This window comes from Cryptomeria japonica, chromosome 6, assembly GCF_030272615.1.
Source record: "Cryptomeria japonica chromosome 6, Sugi_1.0, whole genome shotgun sequence".
Lineage (NCBI taxonomy): Eukaryota > Viridiplantae > Streptophyta > Pinopsida > Cupressales > Cupressaceae > Cryptomeria > Cryptomeria japonica.
In genome coordinates this window covers 589,183,202-589,203,831 of record NC_081410.1, presented here as the reverse complement: position 1 = coordinate 589,203,831, position 20,630 = coordinate 589,183,202, and positions in this window count along the sequence as shown.

The following is a 20,630-nucleotide window of genomic DNA, read 5'->3' as shown; positions in this document are numbered from 1 at the left end:
TGGCGATTTGAATTATGCGGTGCAACTGATGGTGTTTTGTGAACAATAAGGATAAAGATTGGGATACCATGTCAGTTATGTGCATGTGAAGGATTTCCTTGAGGATCTTGTGCGTGAAGATCGAATGCATTGAATGCCTACCTCGGGAATGCACGATGTTCTGAGCGGTGTATGAAGAGCTCGTGATGGGTTACCATTTTCTTGATGCGGTGAAGATTGGATGATGCAGAATGAATTGAGATCTATTTTAGATTGCTTCATTCTATGTAATGGATTTAACGGTCAGGATTGGACCGCTTGTAATTGTAAACCTAAAATGTTTAGGGTTTAGGGTTTATGCTACCGACCTAATTGTTGTCTATAAGGTCGATGATGTTTGTTATTGTTTGTGTTGGCAAATGATGTGTCTATGTCTGCATGTTGAGATACTTTCCAAACCAGAGTGTGGAATCTGTAGAGTGTGATTACAGAGGAGAGGATCTGAAACGGATCCACCTTAGCAAGTAGTGTTGTTATCAGATCAGAGCTTTACCTGTTGACTCCTAACCATTTCAACAGAAGGAAAATCCCTTGACCAGGTAGCTTTAACAGGCTTGTTGCAAATCCTCTAACCAGGTGACTCAAGTTCATTGAGTTCTTTAAATCCTCTAGCGAGGTAACCTTTAGCAGGGTTTCAACCTTTAATAGGGTTTATAGCCATCCCTTAACCGAGTGATCCCTAAAACTTATTGTAAAGTCTTTAACCGAACTAGGATCCTAATAGAGTGGACTTCAAAAGAGTTCAAAACAAGCTTGTGGGTATTCATCCCTAGCGTGGTTTTTCCCATTTGGGTTTCCACGTGAAAAATATGTGTGTTATGAGTTGTGAGTTTTCATGTGATGATTAAGTAGTTTTTTATTAAAGTTGAATATGCATGTAGTGCTAAATCATTGTGGTATTATTGATGCAACTCATGCATAACTAAACTGGTAAAGTAGCTATCAAGATTTGAGATCTATGGAATGTTGTCTGAATTATTTGTGATCAACCAGTATAGCCATGGTTATGCTCAGTGGTGAAGACAACCAATTAGCTGTGTTTTAATATGATAAAATGTTGTGAAGTTTTTGTGTGTACTGATTCACCCCCCCTCTCAGTACCAGTCAAGACCTTAGTTGTTCATCATTATTCATCAATTGGTATCAGATCAACTCCAGGTCCTCGGTGATATAATCTTAACCGCTTGAGGCAAAAGATCCTTCTTTAATGATGAAGAGGGAAGGTCCTAAGTTCAATAGGGATAACTTAAAAATATGGAAGGAAAGAATGAATATTTATATCAAGAGCTTGGGTGCTCAACACTGGATCTATGTTGAGAATGCCTATGTGATCCCCACTAGTACTCTAATCAATGATCAGAAAAGAGAGACTCAAGAAAATGGGCAAGTCATGGAAGCCCTTATTAGCAGCCTGTCCGATATTGAGTTCATTGATGCACAAGATAAGGACAATCCTAAGGATGTATGGGACACACTAGAAACCATTTATGGCGGTGATGAGCATGTCAAGCAGGCTAAGGAAGAAAGCCTCAAAGGAAAATTTGAAGACGTGAGGATGGCTGAAGGTGAGACCATTCAGCAATATGGCATAAGGATCAAGATTGTGGTTGGAGATATCAAGAGCACTGGTGGAACAATTGATGATGTCATCATTATCTGTAAAGTTCTGAGATCATTGTTACTGGTCTATGTAATCAGGGTTTCTGCTATTCAGGATTTAAGGTCTATCGACAAGACAAAGGTATCTCTAGACTCGATCATTGTAAATTTGACTACATATGAATTGAATAGCTATGATGGTAGTGTTTAGATGATAGAGTCAACCTTTAGAGTGTATGTTTCCTCCACACTGACTAGAAAAGGAAAAGAGGTCAGCACCAATTATGAATTCAGGCCAAGCAAAGATATGGATGATGAGGAGATTCTGATGGAGCCAATCTTGTACCTATACGTAAGAAGAATGGTGAGATTCGGATATGTGTTGATTTCTGAAACTTGAATCAAGTGTCCTTGAAGGATAATTATCCTTTACCTGTTATGGATCATGTCCTACAAGTTATTACTGGAGCAGAGATGATGTCCATGTTGGATGGATTTTCGGGTTATAATTAAGTAGAAGTTCTGGAGCAAGATCAGCATAAAACCGCATTTACTACACCTTGGGGTACCTTTGCATGTCGCAGGATGCCTTTTGGATTAATAAATGCGGGAGCAACCTTCGAACGTGCAATGGACTTGGCCTTCTGAAATTTTCTTGGTAAGTTCATTGTGGTCTATTTGGATGATTTGATTGTTTATTCTAAGAAATGTCAAGATCATTTATTTCATCTGCAAAAAGTCTTAGAGAAATGTCGTCAACATGGAATTTCCCTCAATCCCAATAAATCTATTTTTGGGGTTACTGAAGGTAAGTTGCTTGGGCATATTGTTTCGAAAGAAGGTATAAAAATCGATGTTGAAAGAGTTAAATCCATTCATGACCTTTCCTTGCCAACAAGTAAGACTGATGTTCATTCTTTCTTTGGCAAAGTAAATTTCTTGCAAAGATTCATTCCAAACTTTGCCGAACAAACTCCTCACATAGTTAATATGATGAAAGGTAATTCTCTCTTCAAGTGGACTCTTGAAGGAAAGAAAGATTACCATCAGATTAAGGAAGCCATGGCAAATGAAAAGGTAATTCTCTCTTCAAGTAGACTCTTGAAGGAAAGAAAGATTTCCATCAGATTAAGGAAGCCATGGCAAATGCTCCAGTCTTAGTATGCCCAGATTATACCAAAGAGTTTATCATGTATAGCTATGCATCAGATCATACTTGTTCGGCTATACTGATGCAGAAAAATAATGAAGGCATGGAATCACCTATTGCATTTATGAGTTATCCACTAAAGGCTCATGAGTTGAAATACTCAGAAATGGAGAAGCATTCTTTTGCCATGGTGAAAGCAGTAAAACATTTCAGGTTTTATATTCTGAATTCACATGTCATCGCTCTTGTTCCTAATGTTGTTGTCAAGTTGATTCTGATGCAACAAGAGTTTGGAACTAAAAGGGGCAACTGGGTTGCCAAGATTCAAGAATATGATATGGAAATTAAGCCCACTAAGTTGGTTTGTGGAAAAGGTCTCTGTCAGCTGATAGCTGACAACAAATCAATTGATGAAGTGGTGCTGGAAAATGAAGGTATGAATCAAGATCTTCCCAATGTGCTATTTGTTAGCACTCCTAATGAGTGGTATTCTAACTTGGCATATCTCTTGACATATGGAGATTGTCATGCGCACCTGTCAAGGAAAGAAAGGCGAACCCTAAGACTTAAAGTAGTAAATTTTGTCCTATGGGACAATGATTTGTACAAGAAGAGTCTAGATGACAATTTCCTGCACTGCATAGACAAACAAAAAGTAATATTACTTCAATCTTTTCATGATCTTGCTTGTGGTGGACATTTTTCTACCCCTGTTACTACACACAAAATCTTGTGTGCTAGATATTATTGGCCGACATTGTTTAAAGATACATACAGTTGGGTTCACAAGTGTGAGTAATATCAGCAATTTGTTGGTAGGCCCAAATTAGTTGTGCTCCCTCTTAAAGCAGTAGTAATTGAAGAGCCTTTTCAATAGTGGGGATTGGATTTCATTGGACCTATCAATCTAACATCTAGTACAGGTCACATATACATTCTCACAGGGACAGATTACTTCACCAAGTGGGTGGAAGCAATTTCAACTAAGCAATCCACCTCAGAGATGGTTTGTCAATTTTTGAAGGAAAACATTGTTTCAAGGTTTGGCGTTCCTCATAAGATAGTAGCTGATAATGCTTCATGTTTTTCATCTTATGAGATAATTGACTTTTATTTTGATCATGGTATTACTCTTTCACATTCATCTGACTATTATCTGCAAGGAAATGGTCAAGCTAAGTCAAGCAACAAGAATCTGGTTACTATTATGAGGAAGCTTGTTGATGAGAGACAATAGACTTGGCATAAAGCTCTTTATGATGTGCTATGGGCGGATCGTATAACTCCAAAAAGAGAAATCGGTATGTCACCTTTTCAACTTTTGTATGGGTTGAATGCTAAGATTCCAATCACTATGGAACTTCTAGAATTAAAGCTCGCCAAGGCCATTGAAGGTGAAACACATTAAGATTCACTGGATAAGCGGATTATGTTTCTTTCTCAGCTAGAAGAAATAAGAGCAGAAGTGGTAGATAGGATTTTTGCACACCAAAGCCAAGTGAAGGCATTTTTTGATAAGAAAACAACTTCCCGTGAGTTCTTAGTTGGTGATCAAGTCTTGTTATGGGACAAGAGGAGGGAACCAAAGGGTTTGCATGGAAATTTTGATTCCTTATGGAGAGGTCCCTTCACTATTCATGAAATATGTGGTGAGCATATCTATTTACTTGCATATGCAAAGGGTACCCTGTTCTCACTACCTCATAGTGGAGAACATTTGAAGCTCTTTGCTCAATAGAGAGAAATGTAAAGGAAGTTGTACTTGTTATAAAATATGTATATCCTTTTCTTTTTTAAGTCTTTTTGTTGCCCAACTCTATAGCCCAATGGATACAGGCACTCGGAGTTCTAGATTCTACAAGCTTCAAGTGGTGCAGCTTGTTCCCTAGTCAGAACTAGCTATTGTCCTCAATTTCAGCACGGCCAAAATCATGAGGCAACCCTATGAAACTAGTTTGTTTCATACCTTATGACCTTCAGGAGATCTTGATCGACTCCATTGAATAGATCATTTAGTTTCTTGCTTTCCATTTTTAGTGTTTTCTAAAAAATTTAATGTTTGCAGTTTTACCTGCAGTTCGAACTTTAAAGTCTGAACTGCGGGGTCTTTCTTTGTAAATTCTTCTGCACATCGGACTTTAAAGTCCAATGTGCACATGTTTGGTTTTAGGCCTGTAGTTTGGACTTTAAAGTCTAACCTGCAGGTAGTCTTCCTTTGCAGTATGGACTTTAAAGTCCGACCTGCATGCTGCCTAGCCGGAGAGTGCATGTCGGACTTTAAAGTCTGACTTGCACAGATTTCTAGCTTGCATGTCGAACTTTAAAGTCTGACATGCACTGCAAGTTGGTCACTAATGCGGCATTAATGGTTAATGGAGGGGTTTATTTAATCATTTTTGCATTTTATTTCTTCATTTCAGCCTGTGCATTTCTCCCTTCGTGCGTCTCCTCCTTCATTTTGCTCGCAACTCGGATTTGATCGCATCACCATCAGATTTTTTTATCATTGTGGCAAAGAAGGTAGGGTTTTGTGTTTTCCTTTCAGGTTTTTCTTCCTGTTTGCATTTTTATTTTCTGCCTTGTTTTGTTTTTGTTTTGTTTCTACTTAGTGTGTTAAGAGGGCAATCGGACTTTAAATTTCGATTGCCCTCCTTGTCTTCTCCTTCTCCAACGTACATGATAGGGTTTGAAACCCAATCTGCAGCTGGATGGAGACTTCTTTGCTTAAAGTCCGATATGCGGGATGATAATCTTCGCATATCGGACTTTAAAGTTCGATATGCGAAGAAGTGAGGAATTTGATTGACACATCGGACTTTAAAGTCCGACATGTCAATCAAGTGGTTTTTCCCCCAATTTGCACATCGGACTTTAAAATCCAATGTGCTAGTTTTTCAAAGGATTTTACCTTTGCACATCGAACTTTAAAGTCCAATGTGCTAATGATCTTCCTCGGATTGCACATCGGACTTTAAAGTCCGATGTGCTGATAACTTACCCCAAATTCGCACATCGGACTTTAAAGTCCAATGTGTTAATTATGATGTGTATCCCCTTCACATCGAACTTTAAAGTCCGATGTGCAAATTTTATTTTCAAAAGAGCACGTTGGACTTTTTTCCCCAACCTGTTGTTTTTGGCAGTTTTACTCCTAAGCTTGTTTTGAGTCCAGTTTTTCGATCCGATTGAGAAAAATTGGTTTTGATATTGATGATAATTATCAAAAGAGCTAATCCTGATTATTGAATGCAGTCATCGTGAATGTCAAAGATCCCTCAAGATAAACCCGAGCCTTCCACGATTCAATTGGAATCTTCTCTGGGTAAAACCTCAATGAGAAAGATGAAATACAAGTATGATAAGTACTTGAATATGTACCTAGAGATTTTAGTGGACTCAAATATCAAGGAAATTAGAGATACTGAGATTGGACACATCAGTATGCAAGAATTTATTGATCGAGTTGAGAAAGCCCCTACTCGCTTAACCACTCTGATCAAATCTGAGTTGCATAAATATGCATCCTTCCCAGTTGCATCTCATGGCCCAGAATTTGTACTTGCAATAGCAGATCACTTTGATCTGAATACAAGACAGGTGAAGGACGCAGATCAAAATATCATCATGACTCTGGATAGTGTATTTCTCAATAGTGTCTTTAAAGGCTCTCCAATCGAAGAGGTAGCTGAAATTTCTCAAGAGAGTGCTCAAGAGTACTATGAGAAAAATGAAGTTAAATGCAAGAAAGTGGTCAATACTATGTACCTCTCTCCTTCAAGACATTCTACTACCTCACGATGGCCCAAGTCCTTCCATAGGAGTGACTTTAATGAGGAATACATCGACATGGTTACCATGTTGTCAAGAGTGAAGGGGCTAAAAGACTCTCATTACTTTCAAACTTGGATGTGTTACTATATGAATATAATCAGGTAGGAGCTAAAGGCCAAGTGATGGATGAGTGGATTTCACGGCTAAGGTCAGAAGGCTCTCATCTTCTAAGTTTGACAGTGGGACTATTGGCGGATTTTGAAGGAATCCAAAGTCAGATGCAAGGACTCAATACTTCATTATCACTAGAGATTGAGGAAGTTGAGAAAAGTACTACCTTTTGGAGCAAAATGAAAGACTTCAGGATAGATGTCCTTGCTGAAAATAAAGTAATTCCTACAAGGGAAAAGTACATCTAGATCTTGTCATTATTGTCTCATAAGCAATAGACAATAAAGTTGATGATTGCAGAGCTCGATCGGGAAAAGAAAGAAGGTGATGATGAGATTGATCTCATTTTTTCCAAAGTTGTCAATCTTCCTTGTTACTTATATGATGGTGATCAAAATCTCATTACTAGCAAAGCTATCACACAAATATTCCTTGCCTTAATAGATCACTGCACGAGACAGGATTTCTCACTTGATACATTTGATAAGCTATTGGAGATCCAGTTCAGTTTCGAAGTCCTTGCATCCAATGTGAAGGACGGGAAAAAGAAACAGGTAAGAATTGAATATGTAATTTCCCGCATCCGAGTGATCACCAGTTCTACTCCAATGCCGAACGAAGCAAAGATGAAAGCTACCTTGGCTAAGTTTCAAGATTTTCAGAAATCCAATGAGGAGGGGAAAGATGAATGAAGTGTCCCCTTTTGACACTTTCTTTTTATGCAGTTGCATCGATAGATGCTGTCAGTTTTCATGCAATTGCACGTTTTCTTTATGTTTAGTTCTAGTAAAGTGGGACTGTGCAGTTGAATTGGTCAACTGTGCCCACATTTTTCTCCATTCTTTTCCTATTTAAGGAGGACCTCATTCATAAATATTTATCTTTTTCATGCTTAGAAAAAGTCTGTAGAATTTTTACCTCAACTAAGACTTTGGGCTTTTGTTGTGAAAATTCTATCAAGCAAATAAAGAAAAAATTGATTATATAATTAATGTTCTTATGTCCATTAATTATATTTGTTCTTTACTTCTTTGATATTGAAGATATTGTTATGTGGGTAAAAGAGCTCCTGAATCGTGCAAGTAGACTGTGTGCTCCTAGCATATTTGGGAAATCTTCTGATAAATTAAGTAATTAGTGGTAGGCTTTGTATTGCTGCAGTTACTTTTAGTTTAAAGAATTGGGAATTCATACTTGAAGACTTTGAGCTGCGAGTTAAATTTCTAACTTTTTGTAATAATCAGTTTGAGTTAAGATTACATTCAAGAGAGACTTTGTGCTATTTGACTGTAAGTTTTAGCGTAGTTTGTTAGATTCATTGTTCTTTTCTTTAAGTAACTAAAGAGGTAGATAAATTATAACAAGGTGAAGGGAGAATACATAGACTCTGAAAAAAAGAGTTATATGCCCAACACCAACCAACATATTTTAGTTTCTTATCAATTAGAGAAGAAATTTCAAAGGGAACCTCCCCTTGATGAGAGAAGAGATTAATTTCTCAACATAGTTGTGTGTGAATCATATATTTTGTCATTGGTATGCTGGTGACAAAATATTCACCCAACATGTAGATGACATAATCTTCGGAGGAATGATGAAATGAGCCATGCATTCGCAGATGAAATGAAGAAAGAGTTTGAGATGTCTCTGATTGGAGAGATAAAGTTCTTCATTAGTCTACAGATTCAACAGATGAAGGAGGGTATCTTAATTACCTATTCCAATTTTATCAAAGAGGTATTAAAGACCTCTAGCATGGAGGAGTGAAAACTAGTTGGAACACCGATGGTGACGGGATGCAAACTAACAAAGGAGGATGATACAACGTTGGTGGTTGAGAAGAAATAAATACCGGTCAATGATCAGTAAGTTGCATTATGTGGTGCATAGTACACCAGATATTGCTCATGAAGTGGGCATAGTAGCCCATTTTTCAGAAGAGTCCAAGGGAATCCCACTTGGTAGCAATATAGAGGATTCTTAGATACCTAAAAGGGACAATTGATTATGGATTGTGGTATCCATACAATGGCGACTTTGGTCTCAAAGTGTTTACTGGTGCAGATTGGGTAGGTAATGTGGACAACCGAAAGAGCACAACCGGTGGAGTGTCCTTCCTTGGTGGAAGACTAGTCTCATGGACGAGCAAGAAGCAGAGTTGTATTTCCTAGTCTACAGCTGAAGCAGAGTATGTGGCAGTATTTATGAACTACACTCAGGCAATCTGGATGAAGCATGCATTGAATGGCTTCAAAGTGCCTATTTCTGAACCAGTGAGTATTTTCTGTGATAATACTAGTGCAATCAATATTTCCAAAAATCCGGTATTGCATGCTAGGACAAAGCACATTGAGCTCAAGTATCATTTCTTTTGAGAAAAGGTTCAGAATAAAGAGGTTGTATTAGAACGTGTTTCCAGTAAGGAGCAGCTAGCAGACATATTCACTAAGCCCTTACCGAAGACTACAAATACCTATTTGAGAGGTGAATTAGGGGTTTTTCCCCTTCATGAAGTAAACTAAAGTTATGTGCTCCACATCAGTCAGGTACTAGCATGTCAAATCTTGCAGGATTGATGTGTTGAAGGATGCTACTCCAAAGGGAGAGCAACATAGTGGAGCTTGGAATCATGTGCCTCCACTTTGTCATTGTTGTCAAAGGGGGAGAAGATATCTGATGATGATGATATATGGGGGAGAAGATATATGGCAGAATGCACACTGACCAGTTCAGATGGTGCTGGTAGTGATCGTTTGACATTGAACCGGTATATGTTACTGAGCAATGATACACTGACTATTGCCATCAATGCCAAAGGGGGAGATTGCTGGCATATGATGGAGAGGTGATAGTGTATGTTGTCATTGATGTCAATAAGTGAACCGGTGTCGAGGTTCCCAGTCAGGGTTCACTAAGTGTGACTATCGGTTGGTAGTCTTTGTTCAGCTCTAGGGTTTGGTGATTTGGCTTATGCAGTGCAACCGATGGTGTTTTGTGAACAATAAGGATAAGGATCAGGATACCATGTAAGTTATGTGCATGTGAAGGATTTCCTTGAGGATCTTGCACGTGAAGATCGAATGTATTGAATGCCTACCTCAAGAATGCATGATGTTTTGAGTAGTGTATGAAGAGTGTGTGATGGGTTACCATTTTCCAGATGTGGTGAAGATTGGATGATGCAGAATGACTTGATATCTGTTTTAGATAGCTTCATTCTATGCAATGGATTTAACAGTCAGGATTGGACTGCTTGTAATTGTAAACCTAAAATGTTTAGGGTTTATGCTACTGACCTAATTGTTGTCTATAAGGTTGATGATGTTTGTTATTGTTTGTGTTGGCAAATAATGTGTCTATGTCTGCATGTTGAGATACTTTCCAAACCAGAGTGTGGAATCTGCAGAGTGTGATTGTAGAGGAGAGGAGCTAAAAAGGATTTGCCTTAGCAAGTAGTGTTGTTATCAGATCATAGCTTTACCTATTGACTTCTAACCATTTCAACAGAAGGAAAATCCCTTGATCGGGTAGCTTTAACAATCTTGTTGCAAATCTCTAACCAAGTGACTCAAGTTCATTGAGTTCTTTAAATCCTCTAGCGAGGTAACCTTTAATAGGGTTTCAACCTTTAACAGGGTTTATAGCCATCCCTTAATCGAGTGATCCCTAATAGGATCAGTTCCTAACATAACCTTATTGTAAAGTCTGTAACCAGACTAGGATCCTAATAGAGTGGATTTCAAAAGAGTTGAAAACAAGCTTGTGGTTATTCATCCCCACCATGGTTTTTCCCATTTGGGTTTTCACGTGAAAAATCTGTGTGTTATGAGTTATGATTTTTCATGTGATGATTAAGTAATTTTTTATTAAAGTTGAATATGCATGCAGTTCTAAATGATTGTGGTATTATTGATGCAACTCATGCATGACTAAACTAGTAAAGTAGCTATCAAGATTTGAGATCTGTGGAATGTTGTCTGAAGTATCTCTACTCAACCAGTATAGTCAAGGTTATGCTCAGTGGTGAAGACAACCAGTTAGTTTTAATATGATTAAATGTTTTGAAGTTTTTGTGTGTATTGATTCACCCCCCCCCTCTCAATACCGGTCAGTACCTTATTTGTTCATCATTATTCATCATACTCATGTTGGGGTTGGTTGTTGGAGCGGGGAGGTCAACCTTGGATGGAGACATTGTTGCAAGGTTGGATATTGAAGAAACTATTGGTGGTTGTGGGTTTGGAAAAGGCGGCCATGGTCTAGACACACTTGGCTTTAGTAACTCTATCATTGACAACATTCTTATTTTTCAACCAAAACTGATGTAGGAGCATCCCCAGTCGATGAGCAATCTTGCATCAACCACAAATATTGCCTTTTAGTTTTTTTCTTATTTAATTCTTTATGTAGTTTTATGTGTTCTTGTCGGTTGGTACTAGTAGTTGCTTTCTTTTCATGGAAGATCTTATTTTCACTTTCCAGGCTGGTTCATGTGCTTAATTCCATATTTCCAGTTCATTTGGGTTCTTTTTTGGTTAGTTATCGCTTTCAATTGACTCTTTCTGGGTTCTGGGACAATTCTTGTGCTTATCGGTTGGTTTTCCTTCATTACCGGTGCAATTCATGGTATGTGGATCTATTACGGGTCTTGTCTGATGTTCTTTGGCATGTGGCCAACCTTCCTGCTAAACCGCATTTCGTGTTTGTTATTTTTTGAAAAGATTTCTTTAATTCTTAGGGTCGACCTAGTTACACGTTTCATTTTCCTGAATTGATAAATGTAATCTTAGGAGGTTGACCCGAATATGCTCTGGTGGGTATAAATATGATGTTATGTAATCATTTGTAGGGGAAGAGAAAATAGAATTAAGAATAAGGATTGAGATTCACATGTTGTGATCCAGTTAATTCTTAGAGCCCCAGTTGGATTGTATATGGCTTGAAGCCTGCATGTAACCGGTTAATTGTCGGATGTTCTTTGATGATTATATGATGATAATCAGATGGTTGTTAGAGGTTTTGAAGCAATAATATGATGTTTATGTAATCTTGTTGTTTTTTCTTGTTTCTTTAGTTGTGTTACTCTAACTGCATAAGCCGGTTGATTCTCTTTAAGGGTTTTACTGGTTATGGTTGCATCAAGTGGTATCAGATATGGTTATGGATTGATTGATGGAAGAATTGTTTGTGAACAATGAGGCATTCCTTTGGGTGGATAGATCACTAATTGGAGATAGGTTGTGCGTGTGGTCAATAGATTGGCAAGGGGAGGCAATTGAAACCAGTAGTCAGACCGCTGAGTTGAGCTAGCTCATCAGAGTGGAAGAGGATATGTCGCCTAGAAGGACAAACCCTCGAAGGGTAGAGAAAATGATGGAAGACTTCAAGAATGAAGTGAGGAATGAAATCCGAAACGCTTTGGCTAGTTTGCAAAGAAACCCTAATTCTGAGGATGAATATGAAGAATCTGGTGAAGAGCTTGAAGAAGTTGAAGGACCAAAAGATGAAAGAGAGAAAAGATTCCTGAGAGTAGTGGTGCAAGCAAGTAAGGTTCATAAAGTTGAAGTTTCCAAATTTTCTAGAGCGCTAAACCCGAAGGATCTGATCGATTGAATCAGAGAGTTGGAGGATTACTTTGAGTTTGAGGATGCCAAGGACCCGCAGAGAGTCTGGTTGGAATAAACCAAGTCGAAAGGGCATGTTGCCTTATGGTGGAAAGAATTGCATAAAGACTTAGTGGAGAATGGTGAATTGAAGATCACCCAGTGGATACAAATGGTTGCAATATTGAAGGCCAAGTTCATACCGGGAGACTATGAACAAGAGTTGTTCAAGAAGATGCATAACTTGAAATAGAGAAACATGATTGTGAAGGAATATACTGAGGAATTCTACAATGTGGTGATTAGATCTGGACATAGAGAGATGGAGAGAGAAAAGTTGGCAAGATATATAAATGGACTTGCATTTAGCATTCAGGATGAGATGAGTATGTTGAGGGTTTCCACAGTTGAGGAAGCTTACCATTATGCTTTGAAGGATAAGGAGGAGATGAGAAGAAGATAACCGAATAGAGGGAAGGAAAAATTCAAAGGACAAATGAGTGACAGTATGAAGAAACTAGTTGAGGAAGATGAATCAAAACCTAAGTGGAGTAAGGAACCAAAGCTGAAGATACAAAGGAAAGGTAGCAGCAGTACCGGTAGAGAATTTTTCGGCAAATGTTACAAGTGTGGAGAAACTAGACATAGATTCTATGAATTTATGCAGGCAATGGAAAGAAGTTGTGTGGAAAATGAGGAACTAGAAGGTGAAGGTACCGTATCTGACTATGCATCGGAGCAAGCAGAATCCCTTATGTTTAGAAGAAAGGATATCTGGTCTACTCAGAGGAAGAGTCTTTTTCAGATTCTATGTAAATCAGGTGGTAAGTGTTGCAAGGTTATCGTAGATTAAGGAAGTATTGATAGTTTGGTATCTGAGGATATGGTTGTGAAGCTTGGGTTGAAGAGGCTTGAGCATCCTTGTCCTTATGAGGTGAGTTCGTTACAAGATGATCAAAAGATAGAGATAAAGGAGCAGTGTTTGGTGAATTTTAATATTGGGCCTTTTAGGGATGAGGTTTTGAGTGATGTTGTATCTATGAGTGTTTTTCATGTCTTGTTGGGAAAACCTTGGCAGTTTGATAGAGGAGCTATTTATGACTGTAGAAGAAACCTAGTCACTATTGAGAAGGATGGGCAAAATTTCACATTGATTTATTTGAATGAGAAAGAGAAGGAGGTGAAGAATCTGAGTCTTGAGAAAAGTTGCAGTACTGAGAAAGTGGTGGCAAAGGTTATACCGAAAGGTGACTTGAAGAAAGATCTGATAGAACTGGTTGCAAAGGTTATACCAGAGGGTGACCTCAATTTGCAGAAGGATGTGACAGATAATCCTGAAGGACAGATGGAACTAGATGATAGAGAGCTTATGGTGAAAATCGGATGAAGTCTTATGGTAGAACCAAATCAGAGTTGTAGAAGAAAGAAGGCAGTAAACAGAGACAATGTACAGATCTGAAGCAGAGGAAAATAAATAAAAAGAGTCATAGGTTAGAGAAGTCGGTTGAGGTACCAGAGGAGCTAAAGCAGAGGTTGGCAAATAAGGAAGATGTTTGGATAAAAAATGAGCATGGAGTCTTTATTCTGAATCCTTTTGGATGTTCATAAGTTACCTCTCATGGAACTTCTTTTTCTACCTGGTTTGTCTGATGCAGGAGCATCCCTGGTCGATGGGCAATCTTACATCAACCAAAAATATTGCCTTTCAGTTTTGTTCTTGTTTAGTTCTTTATACAGTTTTATGTGTTCTTACCAGTTGGCACCAGTAGTTTCTTACTTTTTGTGGAAGATCTTATTTTCAGTTTCTAGGTTGGTTCATGTGTTTAATTCCATATTTCCAGTTCATTTGGGTTCTTTTCCAGTTAGTTATTGCTTCTGGTTGACGATTTCTAAGTTCCAGTACAGTTCTTATGCTTACCAATTGGTTTTCCTTTATTACCGGCGTGATTCGTGGCGTGTGGATCTATTTCGGGTCTTTTATGATGTTCTTTGGCGTGTGGCAAACCTTCTTGCTGAACCACATTTCGTTGTTCTAATTTTTCAGAATGATTTCTTTAATTCTTAAGGCCAACCTAGTTACACGTTTCATTTTCCTGCATTGGTAAATGTAATATTAGGAGGTTGACCCGGATATGTTCTAGTGGGTATAAATATGATATTATGTAATCATTTGTAGGGGTAGAGAAAGTAGAATTGAGAATAAGGATTGAAATTCACATGTTGTGACCCGGTTGATTCTTAGAGCCCCGATTGGATTGTATCTGGCTTGAAGCCTGCATGTAACCAGTTAATTGTCGGATGTTCTTTGATGATTATATGATGATAAACGGATGGTTGTGAGAGGTTCTGAAGAAATAATATGATTTTTTTATGTAATCTTGTTGCTTTCATTGTGTTACTCTTGCTGCATAAGCCAATTAATTCTCTTTGAGGGTTTTATCAGTTATGGTTGCATCAAAAACCTAGGCTTCTCATTGTATGAGGAGGAACCATGATTAGATTTTTGATAATGCTTTAATGTTCCTTCCTCTAGGAGGACATGTTCTAAGGCTAGACCCTTCTTAGTGATTTGGTCAAAGGTCTCCAAGGACTGACAAGTCAAAGGTTTAGATATTTCAAGTACCAGGTTAAGTTGGAATAACTCAGCTTGGTTTGACACTGGTATGTCCCATGGGAACTTCTTGATGAGATGTTGCCACCTTTGTAGGAAGTTAGTGAAGGTTTCTCCAGGCCTTTCCTTTGTGTTGCATAGGTCCATCATAGAAACATTGTTCTCAATATTATAAGCATAGTGGGACATGAACTTCTTTGCTAGGTTCGAAAAGGACTTGATGGGGTGGAGAACCAAACAAGGGCATCTCCACTAAGATTCTTAGGAAAAAGTCTTCTTTCTAAGCTAGACATCATTGTAAGAGACCTCTTGACAAAGTATGTAGAATTCCTGGACATGGTCTCTAGGGTCACCTTGCCCTTATATTTTTTAAACTTGGGTATCTCAAAACCTGGAGGGTGGGGTGCAACAGAAATGGAAGGATCATACGGACAAGGACATATTTCCTCAAAAGTGTAGGGTCTCATGTTTATCCTGTTCTTGAATTTTTTTATAACATCTTTAATGTCCTAAATTTCCTTCATGAGCTCAGGTTGTTGATTGTGGACATTAGGGACACAATGACCCATGTTAGACCTTGGGATTTGGTTGGACAAGAGCAGGATACCAACACCACCAATGTATTGGTAAGGAAAATCGAGAGGTTGTGAAGTGATTTGAGGATGTGACCCACGAATGGTGCTAATGGGAGGCAAGCTGGTGTTGATGAAATTTAGGGAATTATGAAGGGGTGCAGTCAATCTAGGAGGTTAGGACATGGTTGGATTAGAAGTGCTTCGAGGTATATAAATTGGAGGTAAAGAGGTTGTAGGTGTAGATGTTGCACGTTGTGGATGAAGGATAGCATCGACGACAGGTTGGTATACAAGGTCACCTTCTGGTGGCTTGTCAAGGATAGATCAGTCGAATCCTAGGGGCAAGAGTGCCCCTTGAGTGATGAGGTGAGCTATGAGCCCATTAGGATTATTTTTTTAAAATATTTCCATAATCTCCTAATTATAAGTATCATCTACAAAAGATTGCACACGTGGAGAAAGCTCAGTCTAATCAACAAGTTGTTCTTCTTCTTGTTGGGGATTTCGGTCAAAGTGGTGACTAGACTCGGGTATCTCATTGCCTTCGATGGCCATCTTCGCTTTTTGTGTGCGAATCAAGACCATACACGGGTAACCTTAAAGATGGAAAATGAAAGACTTTGGAATAGATTGAATTTATAAAATGATGAAATGACTTAGCAAGTTTTGATTAGTTTTGATTTTGATTGGATTGAAATTGATTTGGGATGGTCCTGGTGAAGGAACACAATTAGGTCACTAGGGGCAGGGGGGGAGGTGAATCAGTGAATCTTTAAAACTTTGAATCAAATTATGCAAACACTAATAATGCAAATAGATCAAAGACACATACATGCAAGAGAAAACCACATAACACAAAGTGTATGAGGAAAACCCACTATGGGGAAAAACCTCGGTGAGAATAGTTATTGGAGAGTACTACTCCAATCCAGCCTCACAATGAAAAACTTATTACAACATTTATGAGCACCAACCCAAAGAAGCACTAACCCCTGAAGTTTATGGGAACCTACCCAAATGAGCACCAACCCCCGATTTTATGAGAACCTACTCAAAGGAGAACCTACCCCTAATCTGACCACCTACTCAGATAACATAAATTGACTTATAATAATTACTAATTTAATTTGGACACCTTGTTAAAAATGAGTTTTGTAACCCTTTTAAGACAAATATTTTCCTACTCTATTGCTCTGTTATGCTTGCTCTCCAATATTTCTCCTCTGCCTTGTGATCTTTGCACTTCAACACTGTCTTTTTCTTATTTTCTTTTGTTTATCTCTGCCTGATGTTGTCTAATCTCTATCTCATGAAGTGCTATCACTTAGTCAAACTTTGTGTGACTGACATTCTCTTTTGCTTACCTTTTCTCTATTCTTATTTAATCTCAGGTCTTTTCACTCTTCCCAGTCGCCTCTACTGTCTCTCTGGTCAACATACAAAATACTCTTACTCACTCCACGTCTACACTTTGTCTACACCTACCTTCAAACATGCACTCAAAACCTACCTTCAACATTCACTCTTCAGCTCCTCATTTTATTCATCGCACAGCTCACACTATGTGACTCCCCTTGTTCAACTGTATGCCTATATTCAACTCTTACCTCATCTACCTTCACAACTTGTCACACTCAGCAGACCACACTGTACATATGGATTTCCCTCCATAAATGAATTCAAATTAATCTTCTCGTGCTTCTAGGAAATATGCCCTAACAGACTAATTGACCACCCTCATTAATTGTATATTCTTCTCTCCTTGTATCTACCTATAAAATCAGATTACTACAATTAGTAATCTTCACCTGGATTGGACCTTGTGTCCAGTTGACTGAAGATGTATTAATATTTTCATGGCGATGGGATCATATTGATATAATATTTTTCAAGTCCTTTTTGAGACACGCAATCATCTGAAATTGGTTCTTCATTAAATGCAAGCTACCATTCTCTCTCTCTATATGATCATATCAGATTAGACTACAAACTACCTTCTTTGGTGTATTTATGTTAACTATCCCTACAAGCAAAGTCCTCCTTATTCTCAAATGGAAATGTATTCATCTCATACATTCTCCATGCTCAATAACTCTATCCATGTCATCAGGTCAACTGATGCGGGAGCATCCCCGATTCTTGGCAATCTTGCATCAACCAAAAGTATTTCCTTGTTGTTTTGCTTTCTGTTTTATAGTTTCAGCATTTCATTATACATTTTCTGGCATTGGCTCACTGGATCTCGAGGAGTTGGATTTTTCTAGAGGACTTCATCATCTACCTTATTCCCAAACCACAGATGATTTGGATCATTTTCCAACAAGTTATCGCTACCGGTTTCTGAGAATTTTCTGGTACCGGTTTCCTGGTTGTAATCTACTGGGATCTATTGTATCCCTTTTGTAGCTTACAAAGCTTTGAGCATTGATTCTAATGTTCCTTGGTGTGTGGCCGACCTTCCCTTTGATCTACACTTCGTCCTTTGGATTTTCCAAAGGAATTTATTTGGCAGAGGTCGACTTTGTTGTTTTAGATGTTAGGTCTTGTTCTTTGGTATTTAATCCTTTTTTTGGGCCGACCGGATCCCCTTGGATCATATAAATCATTGTAATTGAGCATTATAATGTAGACAAGCTAAGATATAGAACATAGAAGATAGATCCTAAGATTTGAAGTCCCGGTTGTGACCAATTCTGTAATTAAGCATGTTTTAGCAGGCCAGTGAGTCGACTTCTGTAACCCGGTTGTTACCAGTTGAATGTAATCAGTTTTCATGATATAATTCATTCAGTTCTACATTGCCTCCATCATATCCTTGTGTTTTTGTTATGTTTACTCTTGTTGACCAGTCTGGATTGATCTCTTTGAGGTCCTTCCTAACTGGTGACTACACCAAGTGGTATCAAAGCAAGCTCTCATTCCAGAGATTAGGTTGTCTTGAGAAAAAAATTTATAGGGTGGCAGACTGGGATCTAACCTACAACTATAGAGGACTTGCATGCAGATGGCATGAAGAGGAAATAGGAATGGTGGAGCGTGTGGGAATGCAGACCCTATTGTGATGGAAATATTGTGAGGAATTGTAGCCCGGTAGGAATCCATTGAGACAACCCAAAGAAGAAGCTGACATATTGAAGATGTGAGTGAAGATAAAGGAGAAGAAGCCCCAACAGAACAAGTAAACCCACTGATGATTGATCTAGATGAAGAGAGGTTTTTGAGGGTTTTGAGTAGGGCGAATACTAAACCTCATTTTACCCCACCAAAATATGATGGAAAGTTGCAATCAAATGAATTGATGGATTGGATCTTGGAGATGGAGAAATATTTTGATTTTGAGAACACTGCAGAGGAAATAAAGGTGAAATATGCCTATACTCGGTTGAAAGGTCATGCATCTCTTTGGTGGGAGAATTTGCAAATTGATAGAAAGAGAAGAGATAAAGAGAAAATCAAGACATGGGATCGGATGGTTGCTAAGTTGAAATCAAAATTTATGCCAATTGATTATCAAGTGAATATGTTCTAGAAGTTGTAGAATTTGAGACACAAGGAATCTAGTGTGAAGGAGTACACCGAAGAATTTTACAAGTTGAATATTAGATCTAGACATGTTGATGATGAAGTTGAACAAGTTGCAAGATATTTGAATGGATTGTGGATGTTTATACAAGATGAACTTAGTTTTATCAAATTGCAGAGTGTTGAAGAAGCTTATCAGTATGCCCTAAAAGCATAAGAGAAGCTAAACAAAAGACATGAGTAGAGATAGAGAGGTATAGGTGGAAGGTTTTCCGGAGAAAAATTTCAAGGTGGAAGAGGATATACCAGAGGTAGAGAAACCTGTATGGATCAGAACAAGGAAAAGGAAGTGAGCAAAGAAGGTAATTCATACCGAAAAGATGATAGAAATTTCTACTGGAGCAGAGAACTGAACTGCTACTAGAATGAGAATTTTGGAAAAGATGGCAAAAGACAAGACAAGAGCATGTTTAGAGTAACTTGCTAAAAGTGTGGAGGAGAAGGGCATCATGCTTTTGAGTGTAAGAAGATGGAGAATACCGGGACAACATCAGTGGTGGAAGAAAGCCCCACCAGATCAACTAATAAACCGGAATATGGAGAATTGTTGATGATGAGGAGAGCTTTGTGTCATACCGAAGGAGATGAAGAGCCCTTGCAGATCAGGAAGAATTTGTTCAAGACTAGATGTAAGGTATCTAGTAAGTGTTGTAAAGTTGTTATTGATAGTGGTAGTACAGATAATCTTGTTTCAGAAGAGATGGTGAATAAGTTGAATTTGGAAAGATTGAAAAACTCTAAGCCTTATATGATAGCATGGATACAAGATGATCATAAGTTGTTAGTAAGTGAACAATGTTTGGTTAAATTAAAAATTGGGAATTATCATTATGAATTCTTGTGTGATATTATGATTATCGATACTTGTCACCTTTTGTTGGGTAGACCTTGGCAGTTTGATAGACAAGCAATACATGATGGGAGAAAGAATACATACACTATTGTGGCCAATGGGATGAAGCAAACCTTGTTACCCTTGGAGGAGCCTTTGAAGAGTGATGTTGTATGAATGATAGAATCTGTTTGGTGGATGGAAGGAAATTCCTAGATGGAATGAGACATGAAAATGTGTGTTTTTCCTTAGTTCCTAAGAAGACTGAGAGTCCGGAGCATGAAGAAGAAGAACCAGAAAAAACAAAAGAGTTGCTAATAGAATATGGAGACATCATTTCAGATAATGTACCTGATGGATTACCACCTGTGAAAAGTATCAGTCATTGCATGGACCTGGCTCCCAGAGCTAGTTTGCCTAACAAAGTTGCACATCGGATGACACCGGCCGAGAATGAAGAGTTGAATAGACAAGTGCGGGGATTGTTGAAGAAAAGTTTGATTAGAGAAAGTCTGAGTCATTGTGCAATACCAGTAGTATTAGAACCTAAGAAGAATGGAGAATGGAGAATGTGTACCGATTCCAGAGCAATAAACAAGATCACAGTGAAATACCAGTTTCCTTTGCCTAGGATGGATGACATAATGGACTGTTCGAAATGCTTTACAAAGATAGACTTGAAGAGTGGATATCATCA